This window comes from Macaca thibetana, chromosome 4 (genome assembly GCF_024542745.1).
Source record: "Macaca thibetana thibetana isolate TM-01 chromosome 4, ASM2454274v1, whole genome shotgun sequence".
NCBI lineage: Eukaryota > Metazoa > Chordata > Mammalia > Primates > Cercopithecidae > Macaca > Macaca thibetana.
The window spans coordinates 140212905-140230303 of record NC_065581.1 but is presented as its reverse complement, the minus strand read 5'-3'; the positions used below and the strand labels follow the sequence as shown (position 1 = coordinate 140230303).

The 17399-nt window shown below is 37.2% G+C and overlaps 1 protein-coding gene across 1 annotated transcript in view; it reads left to right on the top strand.

The window, feature by feature from the left end:
* Window positions 1-8432: 8432 nt before the first annotated feature.
* Window positions 8433-17399, top strand: part of TPD52L1 (TPD52 like 1) — a 125847-nt gene continuing 116880 nt past the window's right edge. The window contains exon 1 of the mRNA XM_050788725.1: window positions 8433-8436. The gene's annotated coding sequence lies outside the window, so the exon portion shown is untranslated. The remainder of the gene's footprint in view (window positions 8437-17399) is intronic.

Sequence of the window (17399 nt, the reverse complement as noted above, 5' to 3'; positions counted from 1 at the left end):
AACCAGTATGTTTTAATATATGCTAAAATGAATACATAACTATTAACATAAAACATTCTTCCTTTGAGTGCCAACTAGAATCATACCTCATACAACACTTTGGAAAAGCTAATTTTATATAAATAGGTTTTATGGTATGAGGGTTCAGGGAAGCTGTCACAAAAAATAAGGTTATTTTTCAAAATTGAAGCAAGAATGATGAGAAGTTAGTTTGATAGGCAAAGAACTTTCCCAAGAGAGACTAAAGTACATGTGAATGCAAAGAGTTGTGGAAACACTTGCCTCTTGGGGAAACTGCAAGTTGTTATAAATGGCTGGACCCCAGAGTGCAATGAATGATTGGCCAGAGATGGGCAATGCGGGGAGAGAAGTGGGCAGAGGCCCCACTAGGTAAGGCCTCCTGTATCATGCAGAAGACTGTGGACTTGCTTACTGTAGATTCATCACTTCTGCAAAAATAGAGGCTCATGAAATTTTCAGAAATGTTCCCACCACTATTGAAATATGTGTATTTGTGGTGTGTGTGTGTGTGTGTGTGTGTGTGTGTGTAGTCAACTTTGGGAAACGCTGAGTTAAACCAAATTAAGCAGAATTTTGTTTTTAACTATAGATATTGTTACAATATAATAAAATGATAAGAGGGAGTGTTAATATGAAGATTTCACAATGTGTTTGATCTTGAAATCTGTTTACTTTTAAAAAATGTTATCTGATTTGTTTTTATTTATTTTGGAAGCAATATAGATAACATCAGGTAGATCAAATTTTGTGAAACGTCCTTGGGTTATGGAGAGTTTTTTTAATATATGAAGATAGTAATAACATGCTTAGATTTGTGATAGCAATAACATTATTAGATCATGGATAACAATATGGTTGTGACTTTCAGGGGGAGAAAACTAGAAGCTGCCAAATAAGCTAGATGATGACTGGATCAACCCTAATCCACATGTAGAAAATGTAACACACTCACTGTGTGTGTCATGAATTTTACACTATGAGAGCATAAAAACAGATTTAGGGTATAGCAAATTCAAGGGCAGTAGTTTATGCTCTTCAAAAAAGAGACTCATTAAATAAAGCAATGATCCTTGTTGGAAGAAATGATACTACCCAAGTGACAAAAAGAACTGACAGACTTCATAGAAAGATATATAAATATTACATGCCAATCAGAAATTAGTATAACATTAAGCAAATTTGAGTAATAACGAACAGGGAATTGTGATGACAGAATCAAACATATAATAAATGCTCCACAGCAATGCATAAATTACAGAATATAACTATAATTATTATAAATAAAGAATGTATGTCAATATTCTGCTGCTTTTATTGAAAACATAGATCTAGGTGGAGCACTCTAGCTTATGAATTGTAGAAATCAATCATGACTATTATCATTTGTGAGTTATTGAAACCAGATGAGGGAGTGAGAGTGTGTGTGTGTGTGTGTGTGTGTGTGTGTGTGTGTTAGTGCAGGTAAGCTGGAAATAGGGAGAGGAGGAAGGAGGAAAGATAATAAGGTAGAAGGCAAAATTCCTTGAATATTTGAGTTAAAAGGGAAGAACACTTTTTTTCTACAGGCCATTGAATTATGCAAGCAGTTTGATGGATCTTGTTTGCTCTCAGATTGATTTTCTTCACCAGCATTTAGAGTGGCTGCTGTATTCATGTGACAGCTATGAGCAATAATTATGTATTTTCCTTACTGAACTAGTTTAAAATGTCACATTGCATGAAAGTTCCTACAGCTTGTCAAATTGTGTTAATTTTCTTCATTTTTCTAGTGAATGCTTTAAACTGTTGACCCAGCTCATGCATAGAGCAGCCCTTTTCTTCCTCCTCTGAAAAAAACAGATGATTGTTTAACAGATGCCATTAGATATGCAGAAAATGAAGCATTCTGGTTTAGATGGAGGTCAATATATTTAAGAGGAAGTTGCATATTTTTTTCTTTTTTCAAGTTTGTCCACCAAATTGGTGCAACATTTACTTCAAGTAAATTTAATCCACTAACCTTGGTTGTTAATTTGTATTTTCACTGAATATTTGCTAATGTTTTTTATCGGATGCACTGTGATAGTAATTATTTAAGTATTCCCAGGAATGGAGAGAAAGAAAACTAGAAATTGGAGGCAATGTGGCATAATGGTGAAGAACAAAGACTGAGGAGTTAATCTTGGCTTATGTCCCAACTCCACTGTTATTAGCTGTTTGATCTAAGCCAGTCAAATGATCTAAGACTCAGTTTCTTCATCTGTAAAATGAGGATAATAACACCAACCTCCAAAGAGGTGTTACACACACACACACACACACACACACACACGTGTACGTGTGTTTGTGTATATGATGATTATTTTAGCACAGTCAAAATAAACTTGCTAATATTTACTTAAACTAGTATAATTACTTTGGTTTTTCCTTTCAAAATGAACATTGGAACATAACTTCTAATACTATTGCTAATAGAACCATCAGGCTTTCCAGATTCTCCGTGGGTTCCACTTACCCACTTACCTATCCAACCTTATCTATAACTAATTCTCAGAATTAACCCAGCATTTCAGTGGGGCTAGCCTTATTAACCAGCCTTCCTCCACCTCTGCTATTCTTGTATCTGTCTCATACTTTTTTCCAACTCCTTAAAAAGCCTTTCCTTCTCCCCATCAACCATCTCACTACACAGATCTGATTGCATGACGTCTTGCTAGAAGTCTACCTACTTCTTCTTAAATACTGCCTGAGATTGCTATTAAACACACTGATTCTGAAAGTTCTGAAATCCCAATCATCATATTTAACATTTGTAAACTTTTTTTTACAAGTATAACCATCATATTATAGATAATGAACGATATCTCAGAAGTTTTTTTTTTTTAACATTCTTTGAACATTCTTTGGAACCATCTTTCTTGCTTTCAATAAATTCTATTCTCTAGACACTCCAAATGAACCTTCACTTTGAAGTGACACACTATTTTTATTTTTCTCAATCCAACTTACCAAACTCAAGTCCCTAATTCTTATTTTGAGATATTAGCATACGGGGGTGTGAAAAGGAGGTAGAAAATGAGAAATTACTTAATGAGTAAATATATGTTATTCAGGTGATAGATACTATAAAAACCTTAGAGTTGACCATTACACAATCTATGCATGTACAAAATTGCATTTGTATCCCATAAATTTATACAAAACATGCATTCGCATATGACAACGAATTAATATATCACCCATTTGTAGGAACATATTTGGTTTTTAACAAATATGTTAAAAACAACTGTCTTCAAGGTATCCAGAATAGTGACTCACAGGAAGATTTCAAGCATCATCTTAAGAGTCAGGAGTTATTTTTGGCAAAGAGCTGTATTGACACCTCATTAACACCCCAAGGCGATGTGTGTCTGCTTTGTTCCTCTTTCAGTGCATCCTAGTTCCATAGGGTAAGATTTGAAGATGACAACTATTACTTCTTCAATGTCTAGGGAATGAGAAAGGAAAAACTAGGAATGAGAAAATATGGTATTATTATTGTAAATTTGAATTTTACAAAAGAACATTTTGAAATTCTTTAATTCTAACAATATGATACACTAGACAACCTGATACCATTCCACTAAATACAAATGTGTATATATTTACATTGTTGAAAATGTTAAATATACTTTTTATACAAAGAGATAAGACTAAAAAATAGTAAAGTAAATATGAAGATGGAGAGAACTGTCAGAGGGTATCTGGAGAGATAAGGATCCTTGGAGGCATACACAGTTTCCTATTTCCATGATGAGAGAAATAAGGGGCGTGGTTGCGGGGGGGAAGTCTTGTAATTACAAAGGGTAAAAAGCCAAATGGGAGAATATCCTTTATAAAGTTCCAACTCAAAAAGAACTATAACCTCAGATAAAGGAATTGTTAAATCAAGTTGAGCGTAAAGCTGCCTCCCTACACATTTCAAGTTAGGCCTAAAGGTTTTTCTGTACATCATGAACTATAACAAGTGAAGGTGTAAACAGACTGTAGCCTACACCTGTACCAATCACCAACTTTTGGCCAATCAAATGTAGCCAACTGTTCAAACCTGTTCAAATAAAGCAAACACCGAGCTGTAACCAATCCAGCTGTTTCTTTACCGCTCTTCCATTTTCTGTATGTCATTTTCTTTTTTCTATCCATAAAGCTACCATGTGGCTGCTCCGGAGTCTCAGAGACTACTCTGGCTGTGAAGGCTGCCCAATTCGTGAACGCTTTATTAAATTAAATTCCTTTTCATTTAATTCTGCTGAAGCTTTTCTTTTTTTTTTCTTTTCTGAGACGGAGTCTCGCTCTGTCGCCCAGGCTGGAGTGCAGTGGCGCTATCTCGGCTCACTGCAAGCTCCACCTCCCGGGTTCACGCCGTTCTCCTGCCTCAGCCTCCCGAGTAGCTGGAACTACGGGCGCCCGCCACCACGCTTGGCTAATTTTTTGTATTTTTAGTAGAGACAGAGTTTCGCAGTATTAGCCAGGATGGTCTCAATCTCCTGACATTGTGATCCACCTGCCTCTGCCTCCCAAAGTGCTGGGATTACAGTCGTGAGCCACCGTGCCCAGCCAAACTTTTCTTTTATCAGATAGCGATGAGGATGGGATCCGAAGTAGTGCTTCCAGCGACCCTCGGGAGAGCTGAGTGACCAAGTGAAGTACCTACAGGACCCATTTAGTTCCATTGATCTATTGGAGCAGCTGGGGATTGTGGTAAGTTCTCTCTGACATTTCAGAGCTCCGAGGATATGTGTTTTGAACTCTCTGAGTTTCTTTGAGCAAATTTCTGATCCAAACTGGCTTTGGAAGTCATGACAGAAACTGGACTGGGTCCAGGATCAGATTTGATCCAGTAATTAACTGACTTGGATCCACTTAGAGGCCTCTCACATCTGACTGGGTCAGAAAGAAACTGGTAGTAAATAGTAATATTGCAGGGGGTGTAAAAATTTGGCTTTTGAAAATTCAAAGGGATTTTTGTGTTCTACCTTTTTTTTTCTCTCATTTCTTGCGCGCTTAGGTAGGAAAAAAAAAATCATTGACTAAGTCAGTCAAGGGAATCTGAAAACAAAACCAATATTTTAGGTAAAAAATGAGATCCTTAATTTTTGGAAAACTGAGTTCCCTCCAGCTTATACATGCTTAAGGATTAGGCCCCAGAAGTAGTGAAGTCTTAGAGTAATAGTGAAATCTTACTAAAGATAACTTACAGTGGAACATTCCAAATGAACAAAACTGCACTGAAGTGCATTTGAAAATGAGGGCTCCCAAATTAGTCTCCTGTAGGCATGCCTATTGATATGCAGAAGTTTCTAAAAAGATTTCAGTATTTTCATTTAAAGACTTTACAAAAGGCAAATAAAAAACTTAAGCGACTAATTAAGTTTAAAAAATTAAATCTGCCTTGCACTTTTTGCTGACAGCTATGGGTGACAGGATGAGGCATGTATAGGATCATCGGACATGGGGAGCTTTCTTTCTTTCCAAAGCGGGAAACATGAGAGCTGTTGGGACTGCTGGAAAAGATCCCTTTGTGGCTGACAAGCAACTGCCTGAACTTTTGATCAGCATCACTGGGATGGGTGGGTCTTTCTCTGGCTTCCCTAAGCTCCTGCCTTCCCGACTGCCACAGGCAATGCTTTTCTGGCTCTCTCTCTCTCCTTTCCCTTTCTTATCTTTTCTGTTACTTGGTGCAACCATCTTCCCCAGAGACCACATGTTGAAAATCTTTTAATCCACTTTAAAGGAATTAAAGATGACAGGGCCCATCCAGGGCCAAGTTTGAGACTTGCCAATTTGATATTGGGTGCTAAGCAGAGTGCCATTTTGTCTCTTAATGCACATTCCTGGGCCAACTTGCAAAATACCTGAGATTTTATTGGAAGCCCCTTTTTGCTTCTCCCTGGCATCTGCGTTCAATTAACACTTTAATGCAGCAGGTGTGGACCATCAGGAAATGGCCTCTCCCTGGTGCTGGCTGCCAATTTATCACTCTTAGAGAGGCAATGTGATCATTTCTGAGCCATCACTCAACATTCTTATTGGGTGGGGAGAGCCCTCTCCTGCCCTGCTCATGCCTAACTACCTGTAACAATGTCATAGTTAGCTCTAAACATTATCTTGAGCAGTTAAAAGCCATTGCAAGCTCAAAATGGACTGCTGTAGTCTCCTTCTGGGAAGGGCAATGGAAACTGCCCAATGCTGTAACTCAGCAGCTAAGGCTTTGCCATTTTGCAATAGCAGCCCAGGTTCAATCCTGGCTTAGGGAATAAGTACTTTTTGGTTGATATCTGTGTGACCTTTACTATTTGTTGATTCTCTTCCCCTCCATGAACAACTTCTGGCATCCCTTCTTGAATTTTCCTTTTTTTAAGTACCTGGGAGGTTACCTTTGGTAAAGTTCAAAGGCCAGAAATACTGACCATTTGGCTTAGCTAGAGTCTAGTAATAAGAAATTTAAAAGGACTTTTTTTTTTTTTTTCTTTTTAAGAGTGCTATGGTTAAAAGTCAGTTTAATTCAAAGTGGGTATTCAAGCTCTAGGAGCCTGGGGCTCCCTGGGAAAAACAGGAGGTACCACCAACCCTGTTTTTGGAAGAACATCTGATTTCCTCATGAAACCCCAGGAATTGGAGTCAGATAGACCCCTCTCAAAATTTGGGGCTCTGCTCTGTTTCGCGTTGCATACTCTGACATTTTTGGCTTTGGGGGATATCAGAAATTACTTCTCATTATGAGAACACTTTGGTGTTCAATACCTAGGTAGGGAATATACTTTAGTAATGGCTAATGGCAGTTATGAGGGAATATTTTGCTTTTGCACCTTTGGATTAGAGAAGCATACTCTTGGCCACCTAGAAAGTATGAAAATATCTCCACTCGCCACTGAGATAAGACTCCCGTGGGAGATGGGTTAATCACAGAATGGGCTGACTGACTGATTGATTTTGGGTTGCTTTGCAATAAAATGCATAGTAAAAGCATTGCACTGTCTTATTCCATAGCATTTCCTTCTTTTTGGGGATCCAGGATGTGATATAAAAATGGGACTCTTAATTTTGGAGATCTATTTTTGCCTTTCAACTGTGCCTGCTTATTAGGTCTTAGAGACTGTATTGTTTTCCTTCTCTGTTCCTCCAAGGACTCCACCCTAAAGCCAGTAATCCAATTAAGAAACTTACAAACTGGTAAATGAAAATCCTACAACCACTGCGTCTTCTATCTGTCTGTATAGTTATATATATGTTGTGTGTCTAATGTTTATATAAAAGAGCTCTAATTAATTGGCTTAAAGAAAAATAAGTACTTAAATATTTTGAAAGAAAAATAAAAGCTATAATTCCTTTTAGTTTACGTGACTTTAGTCATCTTTAGGAAATAAAAACAGCTTTAAAGATCATTGGTAAAATGTAGACATTTGGTCCAAATTAGGCAGGTCAGATATTTACTAAACGCTTTAAGGTTGTAAACTGCTTTGACTTTTGAAAATTGTTCAACATGCCTGCTTTACAGCTAGGTAAGGCCTGGGGATGTGTGGAGTTAGTCATGCCCCCTAGCTATGCTGGAAAGAGTCAGACCTTATCTGTACTTCGGTCTGATGTCCTAGGTTCAAACCTAATACATAATTAAAATTACTTACTGACCAAGTTTTTCACTAAAATTGCTAAGAGTTAACAGTATAACATGTACTGGAGACTTCTAAAGAAAATAGTTTTACATGCCAGGTGTGTGAAGAAAGTGAAATGTGCCTTTAGTAAGAGATTATAAGAAGACATGGGAATGTACATTTTTGCCTAGTTTAGAGGGTTAAAGGGTTGTTTTAAATTAAATAGGATGGAAGAGAGATAATCATGGCAGATGGGAGGCAGGACTAGATTGCAGCTCCAGACTGAGGAGTTTGCGAAAGCTCTCATTGTAAATTTTGGCTCCGGATTGACTGCAAGAATAAACCAACAATCCTGAGAGGACCCACAGAGCCTCTGAAGGAAGTGGACTGCTCCTGCAGGACCCGGGAGACACCCCAAATACTGTGAGGGCCCCAACTACAGAAGTGGAAAAGGGTGACCCTCCTTTCCTGAACACACACCCCCACTGGAGAAGAGGAAGGTCTGTTTGCAGGAGAAGTTTCTGACCTTACCTGGAGCTGAGCCAATTTAGAGAACCAAGTGAAGTGCAGGGGTAGAGGAAGCAGCAAAAAGGCCCTGGGAGCTCGCTGGGTCCCCTAGCAGGCCATTCCTGCCTGCCACCACAGGGACCCATCAGGTGGGTGACCAAAGGAGCAGGGGGTAAAACCACACAGGGAGAAGGAAATCTCTAGCTGAACTTTGTAATGTTTTGAATGGGACAGATGCCTCCTTGCCAGAACTCGGGGGAGGGTGCGAATCTGTTGTGCAGACTCCACAGGTTGGGGGAGAACTAAGCCCTTTTCTCTTGCAGCTGGGAGGTGGAGTAGCTCGGGGCAAGTTTTCAACCCCATCGTGCCCTCTGCCTGGCAACAGACTCGGGGCTGTCTGTGGAGGGGTCACAGTGAGAGTGAGACTGGCCCTTCGTTTTGCGTGGGAGCTGGGTGAGGCCTGTGGCTGCCAGCTTTCCCCCACTTCCCTGACAACCTGCATGACTCAGCAGAGCCAGCCATAATCCTCCTAGGTACACAGCTCCAATGACCGGGAAGTGTCATCCTCATCCCCAACAGCAGCCACAACAAGACCCTCCCAAGGAGAGTCTGAGCTCAGACACGCCTAGCCCTGCCCCTACCTGATGGTCCTTCCCTACAAAACCCTGTTAGCAGAAGACAAAGGGCATATACTCGTGGGAGTTCTAGGGCCCCGCCCACTGCCAATCCCTCTCTATACTTCTACAACTGATGTTTTCTGGATAGTACCACCTCCTGGGAGGAGACTAACCAGCACAAAAATAGAGTATTAAAACACCAAAGCTTAGAACCCTCATTGGGTTCTATTGCACACTGCTCCCCACCCACCCACGGTTGTCTCCACCAGAACAGGTGCTGGTATCCATGGCTAAGAGATCCTTTTGCAGGACTCTATGCAGACATCTTCCAGTACTAGCCCAGAGCCAGATAGACTCACTGGGTGGTTTGACTCAGAAGAGAGATAATAATCACTGAAGTTAAGCTCATAGGAAGCCATATCCATAGGAAAAGGAGGAGAGTACTACATCAAGGGAACACCCCATGGGACAAAGAAATCTGAACAGCAGCCTTCAGCCCTAGACCTTCCCTTTGACATAGCCTACCCAAATGAGAAGGAACCAGAAAACCAACCCTGGTAATAGGACAAAACAAAGCTCTTCAGCACCCCCCCAAAAAATCACAATAGTTCACCAGCAATTGATCCAAACAAAGAAGAAATCCATGATTTACCTGAAAAAGAATTCAGGAGGTTAGTTATTAAGCTAATCAGAGAAAGGCAAAGCCCAATGCAAGGAAATCCAAAAAAAGTTACAAAAGTGAAGGGAGAAATATTCAAGGTGAGAGAAGAGAGACAGACCCTCTCGTATTGTTTTGTATTGTTTTATACTCAGAAAAGGAAAGAAAAGCGAAACAAAAGGCAGGTAGCCTGGCGCCCAGGCCTGGGCCTGCCTGACCTAAGCCTGGTAGTTAAAATTCCACCCCTGACCTAGCAACGGATGTTATCTCTAGATTCCAGACATTGTATGGAAGGACATTGTGAAAGCTCCCATTCTGTTCTGTTTCACTCTGACCACGGGTGCTTGCAGACCCTGTTATGTACCCCCTGGCTTGCTCAATCGATCACGACCCTCTCATGCGGACCCCCTTAGAGCTGTGAGCCCTTAAAAGGGACAGAAGTTGGGCACCTGACAAGCTCGGATTTTAAGACGGTAGTCTGCCGATGCTTCCAGCTGATGAAAGCCACTTCCTTCACTATCTTGGTGCCTGTGGGGTTTTGTCCATGACTCGTCCTGCTACAAAGGAAATAGATAGCTTAAAAAAATAAATAAATAAAAAATAAAAAATTCAGGAAACTTTGGAAACAGTTTTAGAAATGCTAAATGCTCTGGAAAGTCTCAACAATAGAATTGAACAAGTAGAAGAAAGAAATTCAGAACTCGAAGACAAGGTCTTTGAATTAACCCAATCCAACAAAGACAAAGCAAAAAGAATAACAAAATATGAACAAAGTCTCCAAGAAATCTGGGATTATGTTAAACTACCAAACTTAAGAATAATCAGTTTTCCTAAGGAAGAAGAGAATTCCAAAAGCTTGGAAAACATATTCAGGGGAATAATCAAGGAAAAATTTCCTGACATAGCTAGAGCCTAGACATCCGAATACAAGAAGCACAAACAACACCTGGAAAATTAATCATAAAAAGATCTTTGCCTAGGCACATTGTCATCAGGTTATCCAAAGTTAAGATGGAGGAAAGAATCTTAAGAGCTGTGAGACAGAGGCACCAGGTAACCTATAAAGGAAAATCTATCAGATTAACAGCAGGCTTCTCAGCAGAAACCCTACAAGCCTTTAGCCTTCTCAAATAAAGCAATTATCAGCCAAGAATTTTGTATCCAGTGAAACTAAGAATCATATATGAAGGAAAGATGCAGTCTTTTTTCAGACCAACAAATGCTGACAGAATTCACATTACCAAGCTTCTACTACAAGAACTGCTAAAAGGAGCTCTAAATCTTGAAACAAATCCTGGAAACACATCAAAACAAAACCTCTTTAAAGCAGAAATCACACAGGACCTATAAAACAAAACTACAAGTTAAAAAGCAAAAACAAAAACAATAAAACCAAAGGACACAGGCAACAAAAAGCATGATGAATGCAACAGTACCTCACATTTCGATACGGACATTGAATGTAAATGGCCTAAATGCTCCACTTAAAAGATACAGAACCGCAGAATGGATAAGAACTCACCAACCAACTATCGGCTGCCTTCAGGAAACTCATCTAACACATAAGGACTCACATAAACTTAAAGAAAAGGGATGGAAAAAGGTATTTCATGCAAGTGGACACCACAAGCCAGCAGGGGTAGCTATTCTAATATCAGACGAAACAAACTTTAAAGCAACAGCAGTTAAAAGAGACAAAGAGGGACATTATATAATGGTAAAAAGGCCTTGTCCAACAGGAAAAGATCACAGTCTTAAAGTCCTAAGACTTTAAGGAAACACATACATCCCAGTATGAACCAGGTTTGCTTTTCTCCTGTAAACAGAACACTTCAGCACAAAGAGGTACCCTCTACTCAATCATTATTTCTACCTTGCAAAACATTGTTCTATTGTTTCCCACTGGGTTTCAAGACCAATGGTGATAGTAACATCAATTACTAAACTTTTGGTCAATCTCTCGAAATTAAAATGACCAAAAGGGGGGAATTGTTAAATCAAGTTCAGCTTAAAGCTGCCTCCCTACATATTTTTAACTAAGCCTAAAGATTTTTCTGGGCTGGGTGTGGTGGCTCATGCCTGTAATCCCAGCACTTTGGGAGGCTGAGGCAGGCAGATTGCTTGAGTTCAGGAGTTCGAGACCAGCCTGACCAACAGGGCAAAACCCCATCTCTACTGAAAATACAAAAATTAGCCAGGCGTGGTGGTGTGCACCTGTAATCCCAGCTACTCAGGAGTCTGAGGCAGGAGAATCACTTGAACCCGGGAGGCAGTGGTTGCAGTGAGCTGAGATTGTGCCAATGCACTCCAGCCTGGGTGATAGAGCAAGACTCTATCTCCATCTCAAAAAAAAAAAAAAAAAAAACAAACAAAAAAAAAAAACCTAGGTTTTTCTGTACACCATGAACTATATATAACAAGTGGAGGTGTAAACAGACCGTAGCCTATACCAGTGCTAATCACTGAGTTTTGGCCAATCAAATGTAGCCAACTGTTTGAATCATGTTCAAATAAGGCAAATGCTGAGCTGTAACCAATCCAGCTGTTTCTATACCTCGCTTTCATTTTCTATATGTCACTCACCTTTTTCTGCCCATAAATCTTCTTCAACTTTGGCTGGGAAGGCTGCCTGATTTGTGAATCATTCATTGCTCAATTAAGCTTCTTTAAATTTAATTAGGCTGAAGTTTTTCTTTTATCAGAATATTTGAATAAATCCTAAGCCTCAGAAGTATACAACAAGACTCAACTCTGTCTTTGGCTGAAGGTTAAAACACTTTTCCCAAAAATGTATTCACAAAGGCTGGTCATCATTTGGGTCTGAGGACTGAATTAACACCATTTGCATGGTTCAAAAAAAAAAAAAAAAATACTAGCCTGGAATTGTAATTTAAAGTGGATCTTCAGTTGTCTGGCAGAAGCAAAGGCAATTTTTTTCAAGATGAACAAATGCTCCTCCTAAGGCATAAATATACTGCAGATAGAGTTTCAGAAACATGGAATCAAAATGAAAAATCACAAAACATAAAATGAAATAGACACCACTAGTAATAATCAACAGAATCAATGACTTTTATTAGAATGACTAGACATAATACAAAGTAAGTATGTATACTACATTTTAAAAAGTTAAAAGGAGAATTAAATCATGATTGTGGTAGGCTGGAAAATGACCCCTCAAAAGATAGCTGTATTATAATCTCTGGTATGAATGTTACTATATATGGCCAAAAAGTGGTTTTGCAGATGTGATTCAGTTAAAGATTTTGAGATGCTACTATTCTGGGTTAGCCAGGTAAGCCCTAAATGCCATCACATGTATCTGTCTAAGAGGGAGACAGAGGAGGATTTGACACAGGAAAGCAGAAGAGAAGAGAAGAGAAGAGAAGAAGGCAATATGACCTCAAAGACAAGACGAGAGTAATGCAACCACAGAAATTAGAAGAAGCAAAGAACAGATTCTTTCCTAGTGTCTCTGGAGAAAGTACAGCCCTGCCAACAGCTGCATTTCAACTCAGTGATACTAATTTTAGACTTCTGACCTCTAGAACTATGAAAGTATAAATTTCTTCGTTTTAAGCTGCGAAACTTGTGGCAATTTATAGCAGCTATAGGCAATGAATATAATGATTAAATAGCATGAGATAAGAACAACAAGATACTTTTTTTAAAAGAACAAAATTAAACTTTTACAAATTAAAAGTGATATTTAATATTAAATGTAAATATTGTAACCATATACAGTATACAATAAATTAAAATTATATACTAATATAAATATATAAAATATATTAAATATAAGAAATAAAGAAGTCCAAACACCGCTAAAGAGAGAATTGTTTACTGGAAAGTATAACTAGAGAAATTTCATAGATAAAAAGGATGTGAGACAAATACATGAAATATATGAAAGCTTTAAAGCGTATGTAAGCTTGATAATAAAGATTACTATATGTTACACCAGAATTATATAAAGAGGTGGCAAGAGAATAGAGGAAAAAGCCATATTCAAAATGATTAAAGATTTTTCAGACTTGATGGAAGTGCAGCATAGCAAAACCAAGCATAACATATAAAGAATTCAAACATAGACAAATGTTAAAAGAACTGCAGAATAAAACACCAAAGAAACAGAGAGTATCTTAAAAGTAGCTGGAAGAAAAAACAGAGATTATTTACAAATAAAAAACATTATTTTATTTTATTAATAGCTAACTTTTCAACTGGAATGATTAAAGGCATAAGACAGTGTAATAATATTTCAAAATTATGAAAGAAATCAATTTTTAACCTAGAATTAAATAACAATCTTTCAGAAACAAATGGGAAAGCAATTTCTAAAAGACATAATTACTACAAAGTTAAATGTTCCCAGAAGATCTGAAATGCACGAGAGTGAATTTTTAAAAATGTACAATGATATAAAACAATAATGATAATGTTTAGCCTAGAGTTAAAAATAATATGACAGAGCTAAATTAATGAACACAATTATATATAAGGTGGGGAAGAAATGATTGGTGTTAAATCTTTCTTAAATACTTTGTATTATGCAGGAAGAGATAAAGATATTGCCTAACTTTAGACTTTTTTTTTTTTTTTTCTCCAGAGACAGGGTCTTGCTCTGTCACCCATGCTAGAGTGCAGAGGTATGATTATAAGTCACTGCAGCCTCAAGCTCTTAGGCTCAAGCTCTCATCTCTGTCTCCCAAGGAGCTGAGACTACAAGCATGCACCACCATACCCAGCTAAGTTTGAAATTTTCTGTAGAGACAGGACGTTGCTGTGTGGCCCAGACCGGTCTCAAACTCCTAACCTCAAGTGATATGCCTAGTCTCAAGTGATCCTCCCACCTCAGCCTACCAAAATGCCGAGATTATGGGCATGAACCACCATGTCTGGCCCTAACTTTAGACTTTCTTAAATGTGCATGTTAAATATAAAGGGCAATCACTAGAAGAATATAATTATTGTGTATATAATCAGACAGAGAAATAAATGGAGTAAGATAAAAGATTTGGGGAAAAGTAAATTTTAGAAAGAAGGAAATGCAAACAATAAGATGGTAAAAATAAATTCATACATATACATAATTACAATTGATGTTGAATTAATAAATTGTCAGACTATGTAAAAGAAATAAAAATCCAGTGCTATTTTTTTTTCATAAGAGACAACATAGAAAAATTTAAATTAAATCTTGGAAATAGTTATATCAAGCAACTACAAACCCAAAGAAATGCAATATACCTATATTAATACTTGTTAAGACAGATTTTTCACCACTTTAAATAGGAGGAACTAAGCTATTTAATAGAAACTTTTAAAACACAATTCTTAGTAATTGTACAGAAAAAAATCAGTGAGAATATTGAAGATGTTTAAACATAATGAACAAGTTTGATCTAAAAACATATACATATCTGTAAGTGGCAGTATACACATTTCTTTCAAACATAAGTGAAACACTTATAAAAATTGATCATCTATTAGATGACATAGTATGTCTCAACAGATTTCAGAGAAATACTATCCTAGAGACCACATTTATTAAACACAATAAAATTAAATTGGAGCCGGTCATGGTGGTTCATGTCTCTAATCCCAGCACTTTGGCGACCCGAGGAGGGTGGATCACTTGAGGTCAGAAGTTCGAGACCAACCTGGCCAACATGGTGAAACCCCATCTCTACTAAAAATGCAAAAATTAGCCAGGTGTGGTGGTGCCTAACTATAATCTCAGCTACTCGGAAGGCTGAGGCAGGAGAATTGCTTGAACCAGGAGGCAGAGGTTGCAGTGAGCTGAAATCATGCCACTTTTACTCCAGCCAGGGCAACAGAGCAAGACATCATCACAAAAAAAAAATAAATAAAAAAAAAATAAATTGGAAATAAAAACACACAAAAGGAATTGTACCCCAACAATACCCCACATATTTAGAAATTTAAAACAGAATTCTCAAACAATTCTTAGGTCAAAAACGAAGTAAAAATAAAAATTTAAAATTACTTAGAACTGCGTTATAATAGAAACACTACATGGCAAAACTCAGAAGGGATATATAAAACCCTCTATGTATATAGTAGATAAAGAAGACCAGTCTAGGCAACATAGTGAGACCCCACCTTTACAAAAAAAATTTTAAAAATTAGCTGGACATGGTAGCACACCTGTAGTCCCAGCTACTTGGGTGGCTAAGGTGGGAGGATTGCTTAAGCCCAGGAATTCGAGATTACAGTGAGCAATAATTGCACCACTGTACTCCAGCCTGGGTAACAGATGGAGACCTTATCTCAAAAAATAAAAATCAAAAAAGAAACAAAAAATAAAGACAAACATGAAATAAGTCAGAAAAATAATAAAAGAATAAAGAATGTAGAAGAAAGGCATTAATAATAATAAAAGCAGGAATTAATAAAGAGAAAAAATAGAAGATTGCTAATTTGATGCCAATAAATTTGAAAATTGCAAAGAAATAGACAAATTCCTAAAAAATACAGCCCACTGAAATTGATCAAAAAGAAATACACTAAAATTGCCCTACAAACAACTAACGAAATTGAACAAGCAGTTCAAAGTCTGTCTACAAGAAAATTTCCAGCCCAAATGATTTTACATGTGTGTTCTACTACAGTCAGTAAAGAAATAATTCCAAACTTATACAACCATGCTGACATACATAAGTAGAGAACTCTAGCCATCTGATTCTAGGAGACTAATATAACCTTGATATTAATTACTGATGAGGACAATATGATAAAAGAAATACAGGCTGTTCTGAATGGACATTGCCTATTAACACTTTGCATCCATACAAAAATATTTTTATAGCAGTAATTGGAAGGGAAAAAAAGTTGTGTTTGAAAATTATATAATTATTTACCAAGAAAACTCAAAGGAATCTACAAAAATAATTGAGAGCTTAGCACATATAGTAAGTAAAAAATCAATATTAAATCAATATTAACATTTCTGAACATCGAAAGGCTAGAGATGGTCATTTAAAGGACCTCTATTATTAATAGCAACAAAATATACAAGGAGCTTAGGGATCAATATAACAAAACATATATGAAGTCTTTATTAAGAATATGATACAATTCTATTGAAAGACATTAAAAAAGGCTTAAATAAATAGAAAGGGTTACTCTGTTTATGGATGGGAAATTCAAATTTTTTTACATTTACCTGTAGATTCCATAAAATTTAGATAAAAAGTCTTATAGTAGTATTTGTAGAATTTGTCTTGCTGATTCTAACACATGTGTGAAAGGATAAGGGCCATCGAGAGCCAAGATGCATTTGAAGGAGAAGTATAAACTGGGAGATATTCTTAAGCAGATATTAAAATTTAGTATAAAGCTTTATTAATTAAGATGCTGTAGTATTGACCTAGTGGTGAACAAATTGAACAGTGAAATAGAATAGATATTTCAGAAAAAAAATCATGCATGTGGAAATGTGATATATGATTGAGTTGGCATTACAAATCTCAGAGGAAAAATTATACTATTAATAGAATTGTACCGGGCCTATATGCAGAAGAATGCACTTGGACCCCTTCCTCACACTATAAGCAATATTAAATTTACTTACATTGGAAGAAAATTTTATTTAAATAAGAAAGGCAAAATATTAAGACTTTTAGGAGAAAATACAATAAGAATATATTTGTAACTCCAGGGTAATGAATGTTTTCCCTTGCTAAACACAAAAGTACAAAAAGTAAGTGAAAACTGATCAGTTTATCATATTAAAATGAGAGTGCCTTTTAATCAAAGATATAGAAAAAAGGGAGGAGTCTCAAAGTGGAGATAATGTTTGCAATCCATGTAACTGACAAAGAACATACACGTAGAATATGTGAAGAACTCCCAGAAGTCGACCAGAAAATGCCAGCAATCCAATAAAAAAGTGAACAAAAGACATGAACATATATTACCAAGGAGGAAACAGAAAGATACTTAATCTCATTATTGTTCTGG